General features: G+C 41.9%; 1 protein-coding gene across 5 annotated transcripts in view; it reads right to left on the reverse strand.

Moving 5' to 3' along the window:
- Window positions 1–20,253, reverse strand: part of dlgap1b (discs, large (Drosophila) homolog-associated protein 1b) — a 231,801-nt gene that overhangs the window by 38,121 nt on the left and 173,427 nt on the right. The window lies entirely within an intron of this gene.

Consider the following 20,253-nt stretch of genomic DNA (forward strand, 5'->3'; position numbering starts at 1 on the left):
ACGGCCCTTGTTGTGCCTGGTGAGCAGTTGGTCAAGTTCTGTTGTCAGAAGAGGAATGGAAATGTCAGGGTGAACCGACGACCTGATGAACCCACCAGAGCTCACAGGTGTGCCTGGCATGGATTGTGACTCCATCTCCTTCCTCGTCCTCTTCAATGCGTCATTCTCCCCTGGCCGTGGAGCTGGGTGGAAGTGCAACTAAAATGTAGTTTAAATAAACATCTGCATTTTGAATGCCTTTTTTCTCGTTATTTTATTAACGAAAGCATAAAGATGTTGATGAAGACATACTGTACTGCTCTTTTGAGTTAGAAATGTAACACTTTAGAGTACTTAAGCATTGAATACATTGCAAGTAGAGGGATGTTCACATATACAATAGCCGGGGTATAAAGAGTCTATTGTCCTGCTAATACTGTAGGGCCACACCTGCTACAGTACACTTGTGAAAAAAAAGTGTTTGAAAACCTGTTTTCAAAATGCCACCAGCTGTCCATCACTACTGTAAATAAAAACACAGCCTATTGTTTACATCTTGTTTACCTTCTTTATTGTAACCACAATGTCACAAATAATGTATATCTACCTTTCTAATTACTTTTAGATTTTGTGATTTACAAATGTTCACTTTTCATGTCATTTTTCGTTAAATCCAGTTCAAATTTAAGTATAACTTTAGACTGACGCCTTTAGTGAGAGGTCTAATGCTTTAACACTTAATAATATCAGCCCTCCGAATTAATATCTAAGGGGCATTTTTGAAGCAATTATTACTTACATTGTTTTAGTTTGAACGTGCAGACAGGTACTAAGAACAGAGGGAACGTTTCCCTAGTCAGCGTTTCCATAGTCAGTGGATAAGGCTGGAGAACTGCAAGGCAATCCAGTTGTGCGCCACTTGGGAACCATGACCAATATATACAGGCCTGCTAGAAATGTTGTTTGCAGAATTCACAGCCTGCTAGGCTTGTGAAAAACAGGGTTAATAATATATCTGTGAGGATATTTAAGGGGATTGTATATAATTCTAAATTAATTAATAATAATAGCTTTGTTTTAAAAATAACTATATTTTGGAGATGATTTAATTTTCAAATAACGTAAAGTGAGTGACAAAATGGCCATTCTTGAACATGGGGTGAGACATTGTAAGCTAATTTGTAAATAAAGTTTGTTATTTGGAATTATTATTATTTATTCTGTTTTTAGAGGGAGAGAAATCAAAAGCCTATTTTTAGAGACACAGTAGCGCCTTGGGATCCAAAACCATAATCAGTGCTCTAACTCCCCCTTGTGCTGGTCTGTAGCAATGAAGTAGTGACGCAGGGTACCGTACTAAATCACAAATTACCTCTAAATCCAGCAGCATAATCACAAAACTTTAAGTTGAGCAACCACTGTAGATAGCTAGCTAACGTTAGCCGCATAAGCTGCCAATATGACATTTTGCTAGCTAGACAGCAGGCTCAGCAAAAAAAAAAGAGAACTAGGTTGTATCTAGCTATAGCTAATAATCTGTCATATTCTATTACAGAAAATATTTGTGCTGGACAATCAGGTTCTGGTTATATTGAAGGTGAATTTAGCTCAGAAACCAGTTAGCTAGCTAGGTCCAGGCCTAATTGTTTTGTATTGTATTGGTTGTTATTAAATAGTTTTTTTATATGTTAGATAGATAGCCAATGAAGGCACTGAAACCCAAACTGTCCCCGCAAATCCTGGGATTAAAACACCTTCCTCTGCAACTGGATCCTGGACTTCCTGATTGGCCGCCCCCAGGTGGTAATGGTAGGTAACAACATATCCGCCACACTGATCCTCAACACGGGGGTCCCTCAGGGGTGCATGCTCAGTCCCCTCTTGTACTCCGTTCACTCATGACTGCACGGCCAAGCATGACTCCAACACCATAAGTTTGCTGATGACACAACAGTGGTAGGCCTGATCACCGACAATGACAAGACAGCCTATAGGGAGGAGGACAGAGACCTGACCGTGCTGTGCATGGACAACAACCTCTCCCTCAACGTGATCAAGACAAAGGAGATGATTGTGGACTACAGGAAATGGAGCACTGACCACGCCCCCATTCTCATCGACTGGGCTGTAGTGGAGCAGGTTGAAAGCTTCAAGTTCCTTGGCAAACTATAATGGTCCAAGCACACCAAGACAGTTGTGAAGAGGGCACAACAAAACAAAAAGAGGGTAGTGTGTACGGCCCAGTACATCACTGAGACCAAGCTTCCTTCCATCTATACCAGGCGGTGTAAGAGGAAGGCCCTAAACATTGTCAAAAACTCCAGCTACCCTAGTCATAGACTGTTCTCTCTGCTACCGCACGGCAAACGGTACTGGAGCGCCAAGTCTAAGTCTAAGTGGCTTCTATGCATCTTCTACCCCCAAGCCATTAGACTCCTGAACATCTAATTAAATGGCTACACAGACTATTTGCATTGCCCCCCCCCTCTCTTTTACGCTGCCGCTACTCTCTGTTAGTATCTACGTATAGCCACTTTAATAACTCTACCTATATGTACATATTACCTCAATTACCTCGACTAACCGGTGCCCCCACACATTGACTCTGTATCGGTACCCCCTGTATTTAGCCTCGTTATTGTTATTGTTATTATTTGTTCATTTTATTTCTTATTTTATTGTAGGTATGTTTCTTAAAACTGCATTGCTGGTTAAGGACTTGTAAGTAACCATTTCACTGTAAGGTTTACACCTGTTGTATTTGGCACATGTAACAAATAACATTTGATTTGAAACCCAAGTGCTTGAGATTGCCTCCTGAAACTCATTTCATTCCTCAACAACTTCATCCCCAGACTGCTGACAGGTTAGTTCATGCCTGTAATATAAGACTTTTAATGTAATGGTTTACGTTTATTTTTGAGCATCCATCTCCTAATTCTTGGAAATTGTTGAAAAATATGTATAATTTGTGTTTCTTCAAATCCAAGGGTAACCTGTAACAGAGTGGCATCACATGAGTTGTTGTCTTCCATAGGAGAAGAAGATGGCAAATGACCTGATGGATGATGCTGAAACCCTTCTAATGGCAAGACAACCTGAAAAATATAGGGGTAGCAGGGTAGCCTAGTGGTTAGAGCGTTGGACTAGTAACCGGAAGGTGAACAGGCAGTTAACCCACTGTTCCCAGGCCGTCATTGAAAATAAGAATGTGTTCTTAACTGACTTGCCTGGTTAAATAAAGGTCAAAATAAATAAATAAATAAATACAGTTACTTTTAAGGTTGTAACCAACAGGCAGAGGCAAGAACTGTTTGTTCTCCAACACAGGGACATGCCACGCTGTTTACAGCACTGTGTAATGTAATTGCATTGCTTGACTTTTTAAAAACTTAATGTATTTGTATTGTTTCAACTTTTGAATTTGACATCCCATGTGTTAGGGATAGTGAGAGTGATAAGTGGGGGTGGGGTAATGGGAAGGGGTTTAAAATGTAAAAATAAAAGGAACTGTATGGTTTAAACTTGCCTTGAATGTTTATTTATTTCAGCTGATAGTGATAGTTCCTTAAGCGTTAATTCATTTGCCTCATTCATATGTGTGTTATGATTTACCAAAGGTGTCTGACTTTTCAAGTAAGTACACTGTCACGCCATATAGAGTCTTTGTGGATGTGTTTTGAATGACGAAGGTCTCTCACTTCAGACAAAGTATTGCAGGACAATACATAAAGTGTTAATAAATAGCTTATAAACATTCTGATGATTTATGGTTCTCATGATCAACAGGTTACTGTAGGGTGTGAGAGGTATATAGATGGGTTGATGGACCTGCAAGGCTTTGCGTCCGTCCGTCTGTGTATCATAGCCAAAATGATTTGGGAGGAGTCCTACCTGAGACCACTAGCCACCAGGTATTCCTCTTCTGTTACCATGCTGGAGACCAGGGCTTGATTACAGCCTGCTACAACAGTGCCAACATTTTGTGGCTGATCTTTCAGCGGGGGAGAGGGTGAATATGTCAAAGACCTGGCTGGGCTCAGCACCGCACGGTATAGTTTGTTATATTGTTGTGTACTGAGGAACATGTAACTTGGTTCCAGAAGAATGACACTTTCTATGTCCTTATGTTTGGGGTGTAATGGGACTAATATGACTTCTCTTTAGAGTGTGTGTCATCCTGAAGCACAACATGTCACCCTTCATAAAGCACATGCTTATGTCATATTCAACATATTATGACACATTTGATACTGGTGATTATGTCACACAGTTAAGCCACATCTATAAACCCTTTTTAAAGCATACGGTTATAGATGATTTGTGACACAACTATGTAGTGCTTATGAAGGCTTTATGAAGCCTTTATAAACTGCACTTCATTTAAAGTGGGGCCGGGAAGGTATATGAAAAACCTTTTCCCTCTCTTTTTCTTTCTTAGTCACTCTCTTCCTCTTTAAAACTAAGATTTCATTCCATTTTGATCTTAGGCTTACCTGTAAATCATTTGATTCAACAATCAAATGAATGCCTTCTGGTGTGTAAGACAGACTTGCAATAACACACTTTTTTAATTAAAGTGGTGCTTGGGTTGAAATCTAATTTCCACTCCTTTCTTGAGGTGAAGCCTGCTGCGTGTATTGTCATTGTCATTCCAAAGAAGAGGGAAAAGGAGTTTGTGAATGACAAAAGTCTTCTTGGCACTTGCCCAAATCCCTCTTTGACAAATGCTTCAAAAAACCCATGCTGACAGGCTTGTGTGAATAGCTGTTCTCCGGGTGAATCCCCTCCCTCAGGGCTAGATAGAATCAAAGACAAACCCCCCCACACACACACTCCTCACACACCCCTTCACAAAAAAAAGCCTCCATTCACTTCTTCATGCCCCGAGAGAACAAAAACTCATAAAGTACCTCTGGCTCCATTGGTCACACTTTCCCATTACTTTACCCGCTTTCTGATTGTGTGTATTGTGTGCAATTTGTCCTTAGGAATTTGTGATTTTTCAAATGCCTGAACAGTGATTTGCTATGAGAGGTAACAGAAGCAGAGAACTAACCACCTCTCACACAATTGTCTGAGGCTGCACAACAAGGGTCTATGCTAATGCTGGGCTATTAAGCTAACAGTGTTGGGCTCCCCCCCGTGGGGGCCAAGGGCATAGCCACCAACAGCACCCTCAACACCGCCATGCAAACACAAAGACAGGAAGGGGGGCGGGGGAACACTGACAGCTTACAGAAGGTGTCCAGACAGCCGAGAGAGAGCGAGAGGGGGGAGGGGCAATTTTTACAATTTCTCTTCTGAAAATCAGATTTTAAATCTAACCTTAACCTTAACCACACTGCTAACCTTATGCCTAACCCTAACCTTGAATTAAGACCAAAAAGCAAAATGCTGTTTTCATAAATATTTAGGATAAAGCCAAATTCAACTTTGCCACTGGCCCATCTAGTGGGAACCAGACTAGAGGGGTGAGAGGTTGGCCTCCGGAGCTTCCTCCCCCCTCCTCCCCCCTACTCGCAACACAGTCATAGCTCCGTCTGCTCACTCTCACACACCATGCAACCAGCTGGAGTCCTTTGGGATAGTGTCTCCATGGAGACAAGCAGCAACATGAAGTTTGCTCCGAGGCTTTAGGTTTTTAACGGCACAGCGGAGGCAAGCAGATTTGAGCAGACTGCTGGCTGTTCAGCTTCTACTGGAAACACTGGGGCTTGCAGCACAGGCACACAGCTAAATGCTAGCTAGCTGGTTAACAAACACAAGGCTGAAACAAACACGCACAATTACCAAAAAAATAAGCACAAACAGTCTTATGTTAGACATGCTAAGCAAACTCACGAAGAGAAAAACAGTGAACTGCTATTGTAGTACTTTAACAGGAAGCGTGTTAGCTAGCACTTGAGCTAACATTCTGCCTGTAGGCCATGTCATGGCCTAGCCACTGTTTATGCCTCAATGCTAACTCTACAAACCAGTTTTTCTTCCGTTCCAGCTCAATACTTGCTATCTGGGGCACTGTAATGTGATGACAAAGAAAAACAATATGAAAAAGGTCCCACATATGACATGAGTATAGTCTCATAAACAGCACTCTAAACCACTGTAATATGTCAATTACAGGCTCTACTGAAGCCTAACTGGAATATGTGATTAAATGGGGCCTATCTGATGTGAACCTAGACATCAGAACCGTAAATCTTAAACGCAACAGTGTTTCAGGTTACTGTGTGTGAACACTGAAGGCTTTCATTGTGGAGCACTAATCCCGTTCTCTCTACAAACCCCACTCCACTCCACACATACAGTCCTCCACACAGAGCTATTGTGTCAGTGAGGGGGGCTGAGGGGGTCAGGCATCTGGGGAGCAGAAATCTCCTTGTGACCCCTGACCTTTGTGGGTGAGTGGTGCAGACTGACATGAAGGCTTCTGGAATTCCTTCAGGTGACTCAAAACAGAGCTCTGAGAACCACTTTTTGTGTGTCAACCATTACGTTGATGTGGGTATACTCTGTGTGAATCAGTCTCTGAAAATATTTTCACACTGAGTCTAAGTAAGATGTATTGTATTTAGTCTAGTAGAGCTTGTCAAAACAGGCATATTCCTTACTGTGAAAGACTGGACATAAACATAACTATGCTTCAGGCTTGTCTTGTGTCTATGCTACCCGATAAGACAACAGTTTTTACAACTGACAACTGTACATTTATTTGACAGCTGCTAACTGTTAGGCAATAGAGAGATTTCAACCTACTAAACCCACTTTCACCAAGAGTCATGTATCAAGTAAAAAAAAAATATGAGTCATGTAGTATCAAGTAAAAAAAATTTTAAAAAAAAAAAAAAAAGAAAAAAAAGAAAAAAAGAGTTCCTGCTTAAATGAGCCTCATCTGCTCTATCAATCGGTGACAGACTGCGACTGACACTTTATGCGATGCTAGTAACACAAATTCAACTAGAGCGGGACATTTGTACAGTACAAAAGATACAGGTACATAGTGACATACTTTTCATTTACCAATGTCCACAACAGAAAGCACGAGCTACTATTTCAGTTTAGCTGTCCTATAATCTACAACACAATATGATCATATGTCATGTCAGATGTGCCCAATGGTGTATATTATTATATCAGTGTTACATGTACACTAACATGGTGGACAAATATAGTGAACAGAGCAGTGAGATAATCCCAGGACAATGCTGAGATTTTAGGATGGGGTTTGAAACATGAACAGTTTCTCATTGGGCCTGCCTGGACAGCTTAGACTGCTCCTATTGTTCCTCAGCGCTCCGCAATGAGTGCCTCACAAGTCATTCACTATTAGAAGCAAAACATCACTCCATTGTCCCAGCCCTAAAAGAATGACATACCTACCCTAAGGCAGAAAAAAGACAGAAGAGGATATCTTTAGGGAGTGACTCAACAGCAACCTCATAGGTAGGGAGGTAGGGAGGGAGGAAAGAGAGAAAGGAACGAGAAGAGTGGTTCAGATAAGATACTGTCAGGCTGTTTCGTTTGGTTCCTGTATTAACATTCCTGCTGCCACATGGGGCACAAAGTAACTCCAGCGCCCAGCGCGAGCCTCCTAATGCTAAAGCTACCACACCCACTCATCTCATGCATGCTTTCACTCTGCTCATTTCCCACTCCCAGGCCCATGTCTCACTGGTTGTGTTCGAAATGGCACCCTATTCCCTATATAGTGTAATACTTTTGACCAGGGCCCAGTAGTGCACTATATAGGGAATAGGGTGCCATTTGGGATGCACAACCGTGTATCACTGAGTGAGTAGGTTAGGTGCTTGTATGACACACTGCATGTGTCTGTGATGACAGTGTAGCCCTCTAGAGGCGAGTCACAGGCCTATACACCATATCCATGTAGTCATTGAGTGATGACGGGATATTCATCATCTTTCTAAAACTATATTAGATTGTTGTAATCTAGGGAAGCTTGACATGAGCTATAAATGACATGAGCTGTGAGCTCTCAATATCAACACTATACTATCAACCATCCTCATCTCCTCAGTCTCATATCTCCACAGGTGCAAAGATATGAGTCATCTATCACATCACAGTCACACAGACAAACACACACATGCTTTGGCGGGTAAGGTAGTTAATGATTCCCCCTGTGTGTGTGTGTGTGTGTGCTGAAAAGAGATCTGGGACAGCTGTGTGTGTGTTGGTCCCTCTGCTACATGACGCTGCTGCCACTGCTGCTGGGACACAGTGTGTTCAGGGTTGGGTAGTTTACTTTCTAAACGTAATCCGTTTCAGTTACTAGTCACCTGTCCAAAATCAGTAACGTAACTTTTGGATCACCCAAACCCAGTAAAGTAATCTGATTACCTTCAGTTATTTTTGGGCTACTTTCCACTTAAGAGGCATTAGAAGAAGACAGAAATGATCCATCAAACGCATTTGGTGTGTCATCATAGTAGTCTGTGACTTGTGGTCAGACTCGCTCAGGTGTAACATTAAACTTGTCCCTTTTTTCAATGCTGAATTGAATGTCATTGAGAAAACAGAAAGGTGTCATAGTGTATTTGTTTCCCACAAACACATTTTCTGAATTTAAAAGTAATCTATGAAGTAACCATCTAGTTTTTCAAAAGTATATATATATTTTTGCAGGTAACGTAACCGATTACAATTAGTGTTTTGTAATCAGATTACATGTAAGCGATTACATGTAATCAGTTACTCCCCAACTCTGAGTGTACTAAGTGGATAATTCAGGCAACTGTGTGTGTGTTTGCTGACTACAAATACACACACCAGCATGGCCTTAGAGTCACCACCACCGCTACACACACACACACACTGAACACAGGTCACAGATGAGGAAGACCAAAAAAGAAACTGTCCAACAGAACAAAACATCCAATATTGCTCAGAACCAATGATGTATATAAACCCTGGATTGCTGATGCGATGTATTGGCCATTGAGAGGCTTTGAAGCCACCGGTCGGCCATATTGGCACTCTCCAGTAGGAGCAGTCCTCCATAGGAATTATTGGAATTCTACAATATTTCAATTAAATGTTTCAAGAACAAAATTACACGTATTTAAGTATTTTTGTTGTTGTAGTGGTGACAGTAACATTAGTAACCTCTAAAAAGTATACTTTAAGGAACATGTTTTTATATATTTTAGAAGCTGTATGTTTAGCGAACATAAAACAACAAAATATTATGCATTAAGCTGTCTGTAAGATAATAGATGTGGCAAAAATGAATGTATACATTAATAAATGCATTTCTATAGCTTCCAAAATATGTTTTACTATGGTGGGGTAGTTCCAAGTTGGAGGCATTGTGACTTCAACACAGCCCCCCTAAAAGTAATCTAGTGTATGTATATATAAATCATTGTTAAGAACAGTACAACATCATCTGATTACAAAAAAACTGTAATTGTAATCAGTTACGTTACCTGCAAAAGTCATGTCATTTACATGAAGGATCACTGCTCAGTGCAGCTAAAGCTATTAGCATACAAATGCACTGGTATGTGGTCAAAAGTTCACAACCTTGTTTTCTCTACAAAAGAAACTAAACATAGCGTCACTATAAAACATTAAAACATTTCGTGAAAGTTGGGGCCCCGAAGACAATAAAAGACAAACAAAAATGTCCAATGTGCTTACAACCAAATATCTAACGCATATGCAAAAAAAAATACAACATTTGAGGTCTTTCCATGTTTTCCAACTGCATTTTGTTCTTGTAGGAACCGAGGAATGTCATGAAATGTCAGTGTGCCTAGCGAGTATTATTTCATGGTTTAGAGGCTTACATTCCTTTCTCCCTACTTGACGTTCTTTGTCCTGACCACTTGCACGTGGAGGGAAAGGAGACACTGCTGATTTAATCCTCAGCCAGAGGCTACATTCCAAATGGCACCCTATTCCCTATATAGTGCACTACCCCGATCAAAAGTAGTGCACTAAATACATAATATGGTTCCATTTGAGATGCAGACAGAGGCATGCTAAAGCCATCTGGGCCTAAAACCAAACGTCAGGCCAGGCGTGGCGGGCACAGAGAGGGGGAGGGAGGAAGAGAGGGAGGAAGGAGGGCTACAACAAGAATCTAGGCGGCCACACAGACGCAGAACTCTCTTTGTGCTCTCCAGTTCTGACCCCTGACCCTTCACATCCTGTTGGAGGGAAAGAGGAAAGACAAGAGGGCATGCAGTCCGGTGTGTGTGTGTGTGAATAGTACATTGAAGAGCACATGTGTGTGGGAGGGCGAGAGTGCATCACCGAGTGTGACAGAGCTACAATATACATCAGTCTACCACCACACGCGTTCCCTTGCAGTGTGTGTTCACGCTCGTGTCTGTGTGTGTTCTCCTGTTCCCTATCAGTGTGAATTTACGTCCCAGGCAGCAGACTCTAGGAGACACAATGGCTCACCCACATTCCCGCTCTCCTGCTGAGAGTGCTCATTTGTCTCCTGCATTCCTTCCCCATTCAGGTCTCCTTCTCTCACCTCCTGGCCAGAGTAAACCGCCCACAACTCTTTACAGGACAAGGGGAAGTAGCGGGAAAAGAGGGGGGAGTAAAAGTGGCAGTAGGGTCTTCAAAACTCAGGAGGGAGGAATCAGTTCCCTCAAGCAAAAAATCCTCCCCCCCTGCTGTGTGAGGCTTGGCTAGTGAAGCAGCAAACCAGAAAAGAGGAGTGGGAAAAGACATTGGAACATGATCTCTCTCGGCACTAGGGGAATGAAGGATGGCTTACTTTTAATGATTGGGTTTTGATGACTTTTCCCCTCAGCAGCCACATACACACGCACGCACACCCACCCATGTGGAGGCTGCTGAGGGGAGGACAGCTCATAATAATTGCTGGAAGGGAGCGAATGGAATGGCATCAAATGGTATTTGGTACCATTCCACTTATTCCGCTCCAGCTATTACCACGAGCCCATCCTCCCCAATTAAGGTGTCACCAACCTCCTGTGACACACACACACACACACACCACACACAGTTATCCCTGCCTTATAAAGGAGTCTGTAATTAAGACTAAGGCCTGCCCTCCCACGGAACAGTCCAACCACCCACTCCCATCTACCACTGGGGAGACACACATACATAGACAAACACATTTTTAGGCCTAACCCTGCGTCTCTACTTTTCATTCCCATCTGCTAGTGATAGGAGGAGATGGAGGACCCAGCCCAGCCGGTCCTGCCCAGGCCTGTAGTTTCTCTGCTGGAGGAGCCAGAGGGAAACTAGAGGGATGAGCCCTAGCCTCCACTCAACACACAGGAAATCCTGCAGGGGCTTTGCTCTCTGATGCCAAAACATGGAGAGGAGATGAGTGGGAAGACAAAGAGCAAAGAGTAAATAGCACTAGCTACCGGGCGGCCAGGGCTACCTGAAATAACTACTCATGCACTGCACAGTCAAGGAAGACTGCTCCACAAGCAAGTTATGACATTAGTATATCTAGAGATGTTGTTCACAACTGTGGGGATCACTTTGTAATAAGTGTTTTAATTCATTCTTTCAAGTGTTTTCCACTGGGACCAAAGCTCAAGCAGTCTACACGACTGGGGCTAATATGGTAACTTTTGACTGGATATCTTTATGGAAAAGCAGTAGCCAATGTTTTAGGGCACTGTTAACAGTTAGAGGCTGGAAGAGAGCATGTGGTTTGACTCAGACTTAAATGACAGTGGGCTATGCTGGGCCTTGGTGGGAGTTTCAGGGAGGGCCTCCCCTAGTGTGTTTTGTTTGCTATGACTGTGTGTGTGTGTGGCAGTGAGCGGGGGTGTTCTGCACTGCAACGTGCATGCTCTGTGTCAGCACTGACTTTGACATGTTCCTGTCATCTCCTTCCTGTGTCCCAAATGTCCCGCCCACTTTGTCCGTTTTTTCCCCTCTCTCCGTTGTTCACTGAGAAAGAGAGGAGAGGGTTGAATGACGTTCTCTGCTCTTCACTTCCTGTCCAAACACCTCTCTCCCTCTCTGAGTGGGCCAAATCAAAGCATTCCAAACACAAACACACAAACACAATGAGGCACCGTTAAGTCATAAATAAAAACACCTAAGAGGCACACAGCTGCATGGATGTCTCTCAGGAGAATACTCTCTTTTCCTCAGGCAAGACTGAGGAAATGTTACAGATAACATGTTTGGGCTCTCTAGTCAGGGATGCAAACTGGTGAGGGCCCAAAAAGGTGACACTTTTTTGTTGTTGCACTGAAACATGCAAAAACTCCCTGCTAGTGGGAAATGCAGGTTTTACCTATTAAAACAACAAATACTATGATCTACATGATCAGTCTCTGTGTGTAAAATAAAAAGTGCTTCATGTGAACCTAACTCACAGCTAGAAAATGTAAAGAAAGCAATCCAATGTTGTGTTGCCTAGACTTTACTGCAAATTACATTGAAGTCTTGAGAAAAAAAACAACACACTAATATTGCAGTTAGCCATGACAGGCTTTATAATTGAACACTTGTGACCACAGACATCTAAATATTGCACTTGGGGAAAAAAACATCTTAAAGTAGAACAAACAGGCATTCTATTCTTGCTCTATTATAGTGGCCACTCTAGTAAACATCGATCAAGTGCACAAGGCTACCCGTGTGCAAAAAACGTTCACTAAGTAAAAAACTCCATAATCCCCCCCCCATTCACACACAAGTGTTACTGTCAAGTTCAACGCAACAAAAGCAAATCTCTTTGGGCTACACTGCACATTATTACATTGTACACTTTATGCCTGTGGACATTTGTTCTACAATGTGCCAGCAGAGCATGATACTCTTTGTTGGCATAACTGATCTCTTTCAGGCAGAGAGCACATCTGGCATACCCATTTGTATCCACAAAAGTGAGAAAGCGGGAAAGTGTGTGGTGTTCCTTTCACCACTGTAGTAGCATCCAGTATAAGCCAGGCCCAGCTCCAGCTACACTTGATCCCTGAATCCACTTGTTTAACAAATGCAGCGCCTCATTTTCATCTAATTGTCTCATTCTGAAAATGAACCACATTCTATGGAGGGAAAACATTAGTTCATTAGCTAGTTAACTAGCAACTATCGTGCTAGAACTTGAGGAACGGCAAGGAGTCGTATACCTGTTAATACTATAGCCAATTGGTTAGGTTACTAACGTTAGCTCATCTGATGTTGTGACGTTAGCTGTCTAACTTTATTAGCCAGCTATTTTTCACACCATAAACTCAATTATTTGATCAGTTAAGTTGGCTAATGTTGCTCAACATTTATCTGGCTAGCTAACGGAGAATTCGATCCGGCTAGCAAGATGCTTAACAATGCTGACAATACTTGTTACACCAGACTTTCTCCCTCACCTCAAACGTTATTTTTTTTGGTTACAGCTCATGAAGTACACTTCATCACCTTCTCACCCCCGTCTCCATGGTCAGACTTCTCACCTACCTGTTCGTTAATCGTTCAGGGGACACGCTGCTGTAACTGGCAAACTGCCTTTCCACTCTCCGCTGTCTTTCCAGAATGAGGGCTGATGCTGTAACTAGCAAATTGGTTGTCTCTTCTCTCTTCAGTTCTGTGCTGCATTCTGTTGTTATGTGAATGATTGGCTGAGCCTAGGATACAGCCAGTATTGCTCCAAACACGCATCACTCGTTCTCTTACAGCCAGTAGTGATCCAAAGCCCCCTCCACCAAAACTTTTCTCATCGGATCTACACAAATCACGTAGGTCAACTTTCTTGGATTCAAAATGGCGAATTTCGCCGAAAGGTGACTAGTATGCATCCCAGTCTAGTGTGTAAAGCATTGCAATATAGATTCTGGTTACAGGTATAGCGGATGGAGACCAGCTGTCTGTCTAACAGCCATAAAAAAGCCAGACTACGGTTTGCAACTGCACATGGGGACAAAGATCGTACTCTTTGGAGAAATGTCCTCTGGTCTGATGAAACAAAAATAGAACTGCTTGGCCATAATGACCATCGTTATGTTTGGAGGAAAAAGGGGGGGGGGGCTTGCATGCCGAAGAACACCATCCCAACCATGAAGCATGGGGGTGGCAGCATCATGTTGTGGGGTGCTTTGCTGCAAGAGGGACTGGTGCACTTCACAAAATAGATGACATCATGAGAAATGGAAATTATGTGGATATATTGAAGCAACATCTCAAGACATCAGTCAGTTAAAGCTTGGTCACAAATGGGTCTTCCTAATGGATAATGACCCCAAGCATACTTCAAAGTTGTGGCAAATTGGCTTAAGGACAACAAAGTCAAGGTATTGGAGTGGCCATCACAAAGCCCTGACCTCAAACCTATACAATATTTGTAGGCAGAACTGAAAAATCGTGTGTGAGCAAGGAGGCCTACAAATCTGACTCAGTTACGCCAAAATTCACCCAACTTATTGTGGGAAGCTTGTGGAAGGCTACCCGAAACGTTTGACCCAAGTTAAACAATTTAAAGGCAATGCTACCAAATACTAATTGAATGTATGTAAACTTCTGACCCACTGGGAATGTGATGAAAGAAATAAAAGATTCTCTCTACTATTAATCTGACATTTCACATTCTTAAAATAAAGTGGTGATCCTAACTGACCTAAGGAAATGAATGTTTACTTGGATTAAATGTCAGGATTTGTGAAAAACTGAGTTTAAATGTACTTGGCTAAGGTGTATGTCAACTTCCGACTTCAACTGTATATACACACACTACCGGTCAAAAGTTTTTGAACACCTACTCATACGTTTTTTAATCAATATTTTTTACTATTTTCTACATTGTAAAATAATAGTGAAGACATCAAAACTATGAAATAACACATCATGTAGTAATGAAAAAAAGTGTTAAATAAATTCAAATAGCCACCCTTTGCCTAATGAACTTTTCCTCCGCAGCAGAGGTAACTCTGAGTCTTCCTTTCCTATGGCGGTCCTCATGAGAGCCAGTTTCATCATAGCACTTGATGTTTTTTGCGACTGCACTTGAAGAAACTTTCAAAGTTCTTGAAATTATCCGTATTGACTGACCTTCATGTCTTAAAGTAATGATGGACTGTCATTTCTCTTTGCTTATTTGAGCTGTTCTTGGCCATAATATGGACTTGGTCTTTTACCAAATAGGATCATCTTCTGTACCTTGTCACAACACAACTGACTGGCTCAAACGCATGATGAAAAAAAGAAATTCAACAAATTAACTTTTAAGTAGACACACCTGTTAATTGAAATGCATTCCATGTGACTACTTTATGAAGCTGGTTGAAATTCAACAAATTAACTTTTAAGTAGACACCCCCCCAACTACCCCAGTCCACCCACCTCAATTCCCTCCCAACTGTTAAAATAATGGGCACAATGCCATCCCAGAGATGGAGCCAGTGGGACACCTAACTAGGATATAAAACAGGTGCATTATGAGTGTGTGATGAGGATTTTGTGATCTGTAACATGTAATACCTGATTAAAGGATTACGCTTAAATGTTCAAACTATAAGACGCGAGTTATTCACATACACATAATAACATGGTGTCAGAGAAATGAACCCGAAGCAAAGCACTACGGAAAAGAGGATAAGGTATGTGGACAATGTAATCGCTGTCGGATAAACGCAAACAAGTGGAATAAATTAGCAATGTCTCTCAGTCAAATTCCGGTGCCTAGCGCCATGGACTCACCCCGACCTCCTACCCCAATCACCCCATGTACTCAACCCACCCCACACCCTTCCTCAGTTCGGTCCTATCACAACAAATAAACAAACTAACAGGAATGCAGTAGAAGGAAAAACAAATTGTCTCACATACAAACAACTCAATACAGATTAAAGATACAAAAAGTGGAGCGACAAAAACCGAAATAGATAAGTAAATAAATGATCACTAAACCTTAGACAAACTTGCTTGGACTGGATAGCATTATATTGATGACTGTACCTATTATGTAATGACTACTGGGAATACCTACTGTGAAACCTTAAAGCATCTCGTCAGAGGCGAACAAATGTATCATTGGAACCCCTAAGAGAATACTTAATTTTCTCAATCTTTAGGAAGAACATTACATCGTTGAGCCATTGAGAAGTAGAGGGGGGGCTGAGCAGACCTCCACTGGAAAATAATTGTACGTTGAGCTAATAAGGATGTAAAGCAACAATATTGGTATGTTTTGGGGTCCAAGGAGAACAAGAATACCAAAAACAGCTATCAAGGGACATGGCTGCAGGGTAATTTCAAGCACCTCAGATAAAATTCTAAAAATAGAATGCCAGTAATTTTGTAGTTTAAATCAGGTATTCCCAAACTGGGGTACGCATTACCGCCAGGGGCACGCCAAATAAAAATGTGATTCACATTTAACGTTTTTTTTCCCCCCACATTTTCAAACAGTACATTCATATTTTCCAACGGGGCTATACATTTGCGTGAGTTTTTTCTCTCGCCTGAGTAGCCTCGTTTCACTGCCAATTTTTTAAAAATTAAACCATCTAGTGTTTAACACAATGTCACAATGTTAAATACAGGTAGTCTAGTAAAATAATTAACATCCAATCACATTAACCGTTACTCTCTCGCGGGAAACCTTCTCTCTTACGCAGACATTTAGAAACGAAACATGACCATTTGAAAAATAAGCCACGAGAGTTTTTTGAGAAAGAATAAAGACGACTTCCAAGGAGTAAGACATGTATAAAAGCAACAGATACCATTAATAAGAAGGGTCAGAAGCGCCTTATATGGTGAGCTACCGAGTGGCTAGGACAGGCAAGCCCTATACTATTGTGGAGGACTTAATTCTTCACAGTGCTGGGGGAAAAGGACAAAAAAAACTATACAGACAAATGCCTTCATCGAACAACACTGTTTCACAGCACATCAGTGACATGGCAGGAGATGTTTTGAAACAATTACTGCTTTGCATACAAGCCAATGAATTATATGCATTACAGCTGGATGAGTCAACAGACGTGGTGAGCCTGCCACAGCTCCTGGTATATGTCTGTTACGTTTATGGGGGGTCAATTAAGGAAGACATCCTCTTCTGCAAACTACTGGAAACCAGGACAACATGAGAGGATATTTAAGTACTGGACAGCTTTGTGACATCAAATGGACTTTGGTGGTTATAAGAGGTGTTGGTATCAGTACTGATGGCGCAAAATCCATGACAGGGAGACATAGTGGAGTGGTAACGTGTGTGCAAGCAGTTGCTCCCGACACCACTTGAGTGCACTGCAGCATCCACCGAGAGGCTCTTGCTGCCAAGGGCATGCCTGACAGCTTGAAAGACGTTTTGGACACTACAGTGAAAATGGTTAACTTTGTTAAAGCAAGGCCCTTGTATTTTCTGCATTATGCAAGGATATTGACAGCGACCATGTAACGCTTTTAAAACATACAGAAGTGCTCTGGTTATCAAGGGGCAAAGTATTGACACGTTTTTTTAAATTGAGAGACGAGTTTAAAAGTTTTCTTTACTGACCATAATTTTCACTTGTCTGACCACTTGCATGATGACGAGTTTCTCACACGATTGGCCTATCTGGGTGATGCTTTTTCCTCGCTTGAATGATCTGAATCTAGGATTACAGAGACTCTCCGCAACTATATTCAATGTGCGGGACAAAATTGAGGCCATGATTAAGAAGTTGGAGCTCTTCTCTGTCTGCATTATCAAGGACAACACACGGGTCTTTCTATCATTGTATGATTTGTTTTGTGTGCAAATGAGCTAAAGCTTACGGACAATGTCAAATGTGATATAGCGAAGCACCTGAGTGAGCTGGGCGCGCAAACGGATGATACAAACAACTGGATTCGTTATCCCTTTCATGCCCTAATTCCAGTCCACCGATATTTGAACAAGAGAGCCTCATCGAAGTTACAGCAAGTGGTTCTGTGAAAATATAATTTAATCAGAAGCTACCGACAGATTTCTGGATAGGGCTGCGCTCAGAGTTTCTTGCCTTGGCAAATCGGGCTGTTAAGACACTGATGCCCTTGCCAGCCACGTACCTATGGGAGAGTGGATTCTCGGCCCTCACTGGCATGAAAACTAAATACAGGCATCGTCTGTGTGTGGAAAATTATTTAAGACTGAGACCCTCTCCAATACAACCCAACATTATGTGCATCCTTTCAAGCACACCCTTCTCATTAAGCTGTGGTGAGTTATTTAATAATTTATGATGAACAAATAAGGTGTTATATTTAAGATGGCTAAATAAAGAGCAAAATTATTGATTATTTTCACTATCTGTGCCCTGGTCCTATAAGAGCTCTTTGTCACTTCAGAGGAGCCGGGTTGTGACAAAAACTCACACACATTCTTATTGTTTAATAAATGTATTGTATAGTGTGTGTGTGTGTGTGGCAGGCTTACAATGATGGCAAAAAACAACATTTGAGAGTGCGCTGACCCTGGTGCTAGAGGGGGTACGCAGCTGGAGGTACAGGACTATAAGAAGTTTGGGAACCACTGGTTTAGAGCGTTGAATGGGTCACATGGTGAGACTATCACACTCGTAATTTACATTTGGATATATTTCAGTCAATCTGGATTTGGAAAAATGCACTCTATTTAAAACGTTAAATTGTATGAGACCAGGTCGAGCACAAGATGTAGCGGAGCGTACTCTATCAATCATCTGATCCCACCACTCCTGTGTAAATTCAACACCCATTTCCCATTCCCAAGCAGATTTAGTTTTGCTGGTGGTGTTTGTCTAATGACATAACACGCAGATATATCTGAGAAATGACTGCTTTCTGTCGAGGTAATCGAGTCAATATGCCATCCCAGGGTTGGCAAGGGGGTGGAGCAGGGAAGCCAGAAAATTGGGAGGAAGTGAAATGGAGGCAAAGAGTATTTAGAGGCCAGGTTGTGAAAATGAGAATAAATTCAATTTCCAAGTCTTGTAAGGATGCAATAGTTTTCCTTGTCCAGTAAGATAAAGCAGTATCTACTAGGGAAGCAGGGAATAAGTTATTCTTATCAATAGGATATGGTGCAAGGAGGGGAGCAAATTGTTCAGAAAAAAGAGCATGTAATGAACGAGTTATGTTCACTCCAAGGTATTTGAAACCAGAGCGGCTAAGCTGAAAAGGTCCGTTTGCTGGATCTGTAGCGCTGCTGGATTGATTGGGAAGCACTCACTTTTCTGGAGATTCAGCATGTAACTGGAGAAGGAGCCAAAGTTCTCCAGAATAGAAAGGATAAAAAGGTAAAGAGGTTAGAGGGTTATTTACATGTTCAACTCCTTCCCATGTTACACATTGGAAAGAGGAGGATGCCCGTAAAGCTACTGAAAGGGGCTCAATGGCAAATGCAAATAACAAAGGGGACAGTGAGCAGCCTTGGCGTGTCCCACATTACAGGGCAAAATAATCAGAACAGGTGTCATTAGTACAGACACTGGCCTGGGGAGATGTATACAAGAGATGGATCCATGAGCTAAATTTGTCCCCAAAACATAAATGTTTTAAGAACAGAAAACAGGTACTCCCATTCAATTCAGGAGGGTTGGAGAATTGTTGAGAATAAACGATGTTAAACAGCATCCGAATATTTTTGTAATTTTTATATCTGTCCTTTATAAAAGCTGGTTTGTTCCTGTGATATGAGTCCTGGTAAGACTACTTCCAGATGCCTCGTTATCACCTTCGCCAGCATCTTTACATTGACATTGAGGCTTAGGGGCCTAAATGAAGAACAGGAAGTGGGGTCTTTCACCTTCTTAAGGAGAAGCGCATTTGAAGCCTGTGTTAGGGTAGGTGGCAGCGAGTCACGTTCAAGTGACTCATTATACATAGATAAAAGTAAAGGGGCTTACTTGGTGTGGAATGTCTTAAAGAACCCATCAGGCACTGGAGCCTTGCTGCTCTGCATTAACTTGACAGACTGAATAACTTCTTCAAGGCTGAGAGGAGAATCAAGGTCATCTGCAGTTTCAGCCTCAACTGTGGGAGTCTGCAGTTCACTCAAAAATGTAGTCATATTGGCAGTATCTGATGGAAATTCAGATGTATACGGGGAGGAATAGAAAGATTTGAAGGTGTCATTGATCGCCGTAGGGTCAGAAACCAAGCTATGAGAGGAATCTTTAATTCTGTGTTTTAATTGGTGTGTGAGCAGACAACTTGCCCTGTCGCAATGTTCATAGTAGGTACCAAGTGAATGCAATAGTAACCGTTCTGCATCTGTAGTGGACAAGAGATTGAATTCAGATTTTAAGTTCAAGCATTGCTTATATAGCTCTGGAGGTGGCATCAAGGCAT

The sequence above is a fragment of the Oncorhynchus nerka genome, linkage group LG6 (genome assembly GCF_034236695.1).
Source record: "Oncorhynchus nerka isolate Pitt River linkage group LG6, Oner_Uvic_2.0, whole genome shotgun sequence".
NCBI classification, from domain to species: Eukaryota; Metazoa; Chordata; class Actinopteri; order Salmoniformes; family Salmonidae; genus Oncorhynchus; species Oncorhynchus nerka.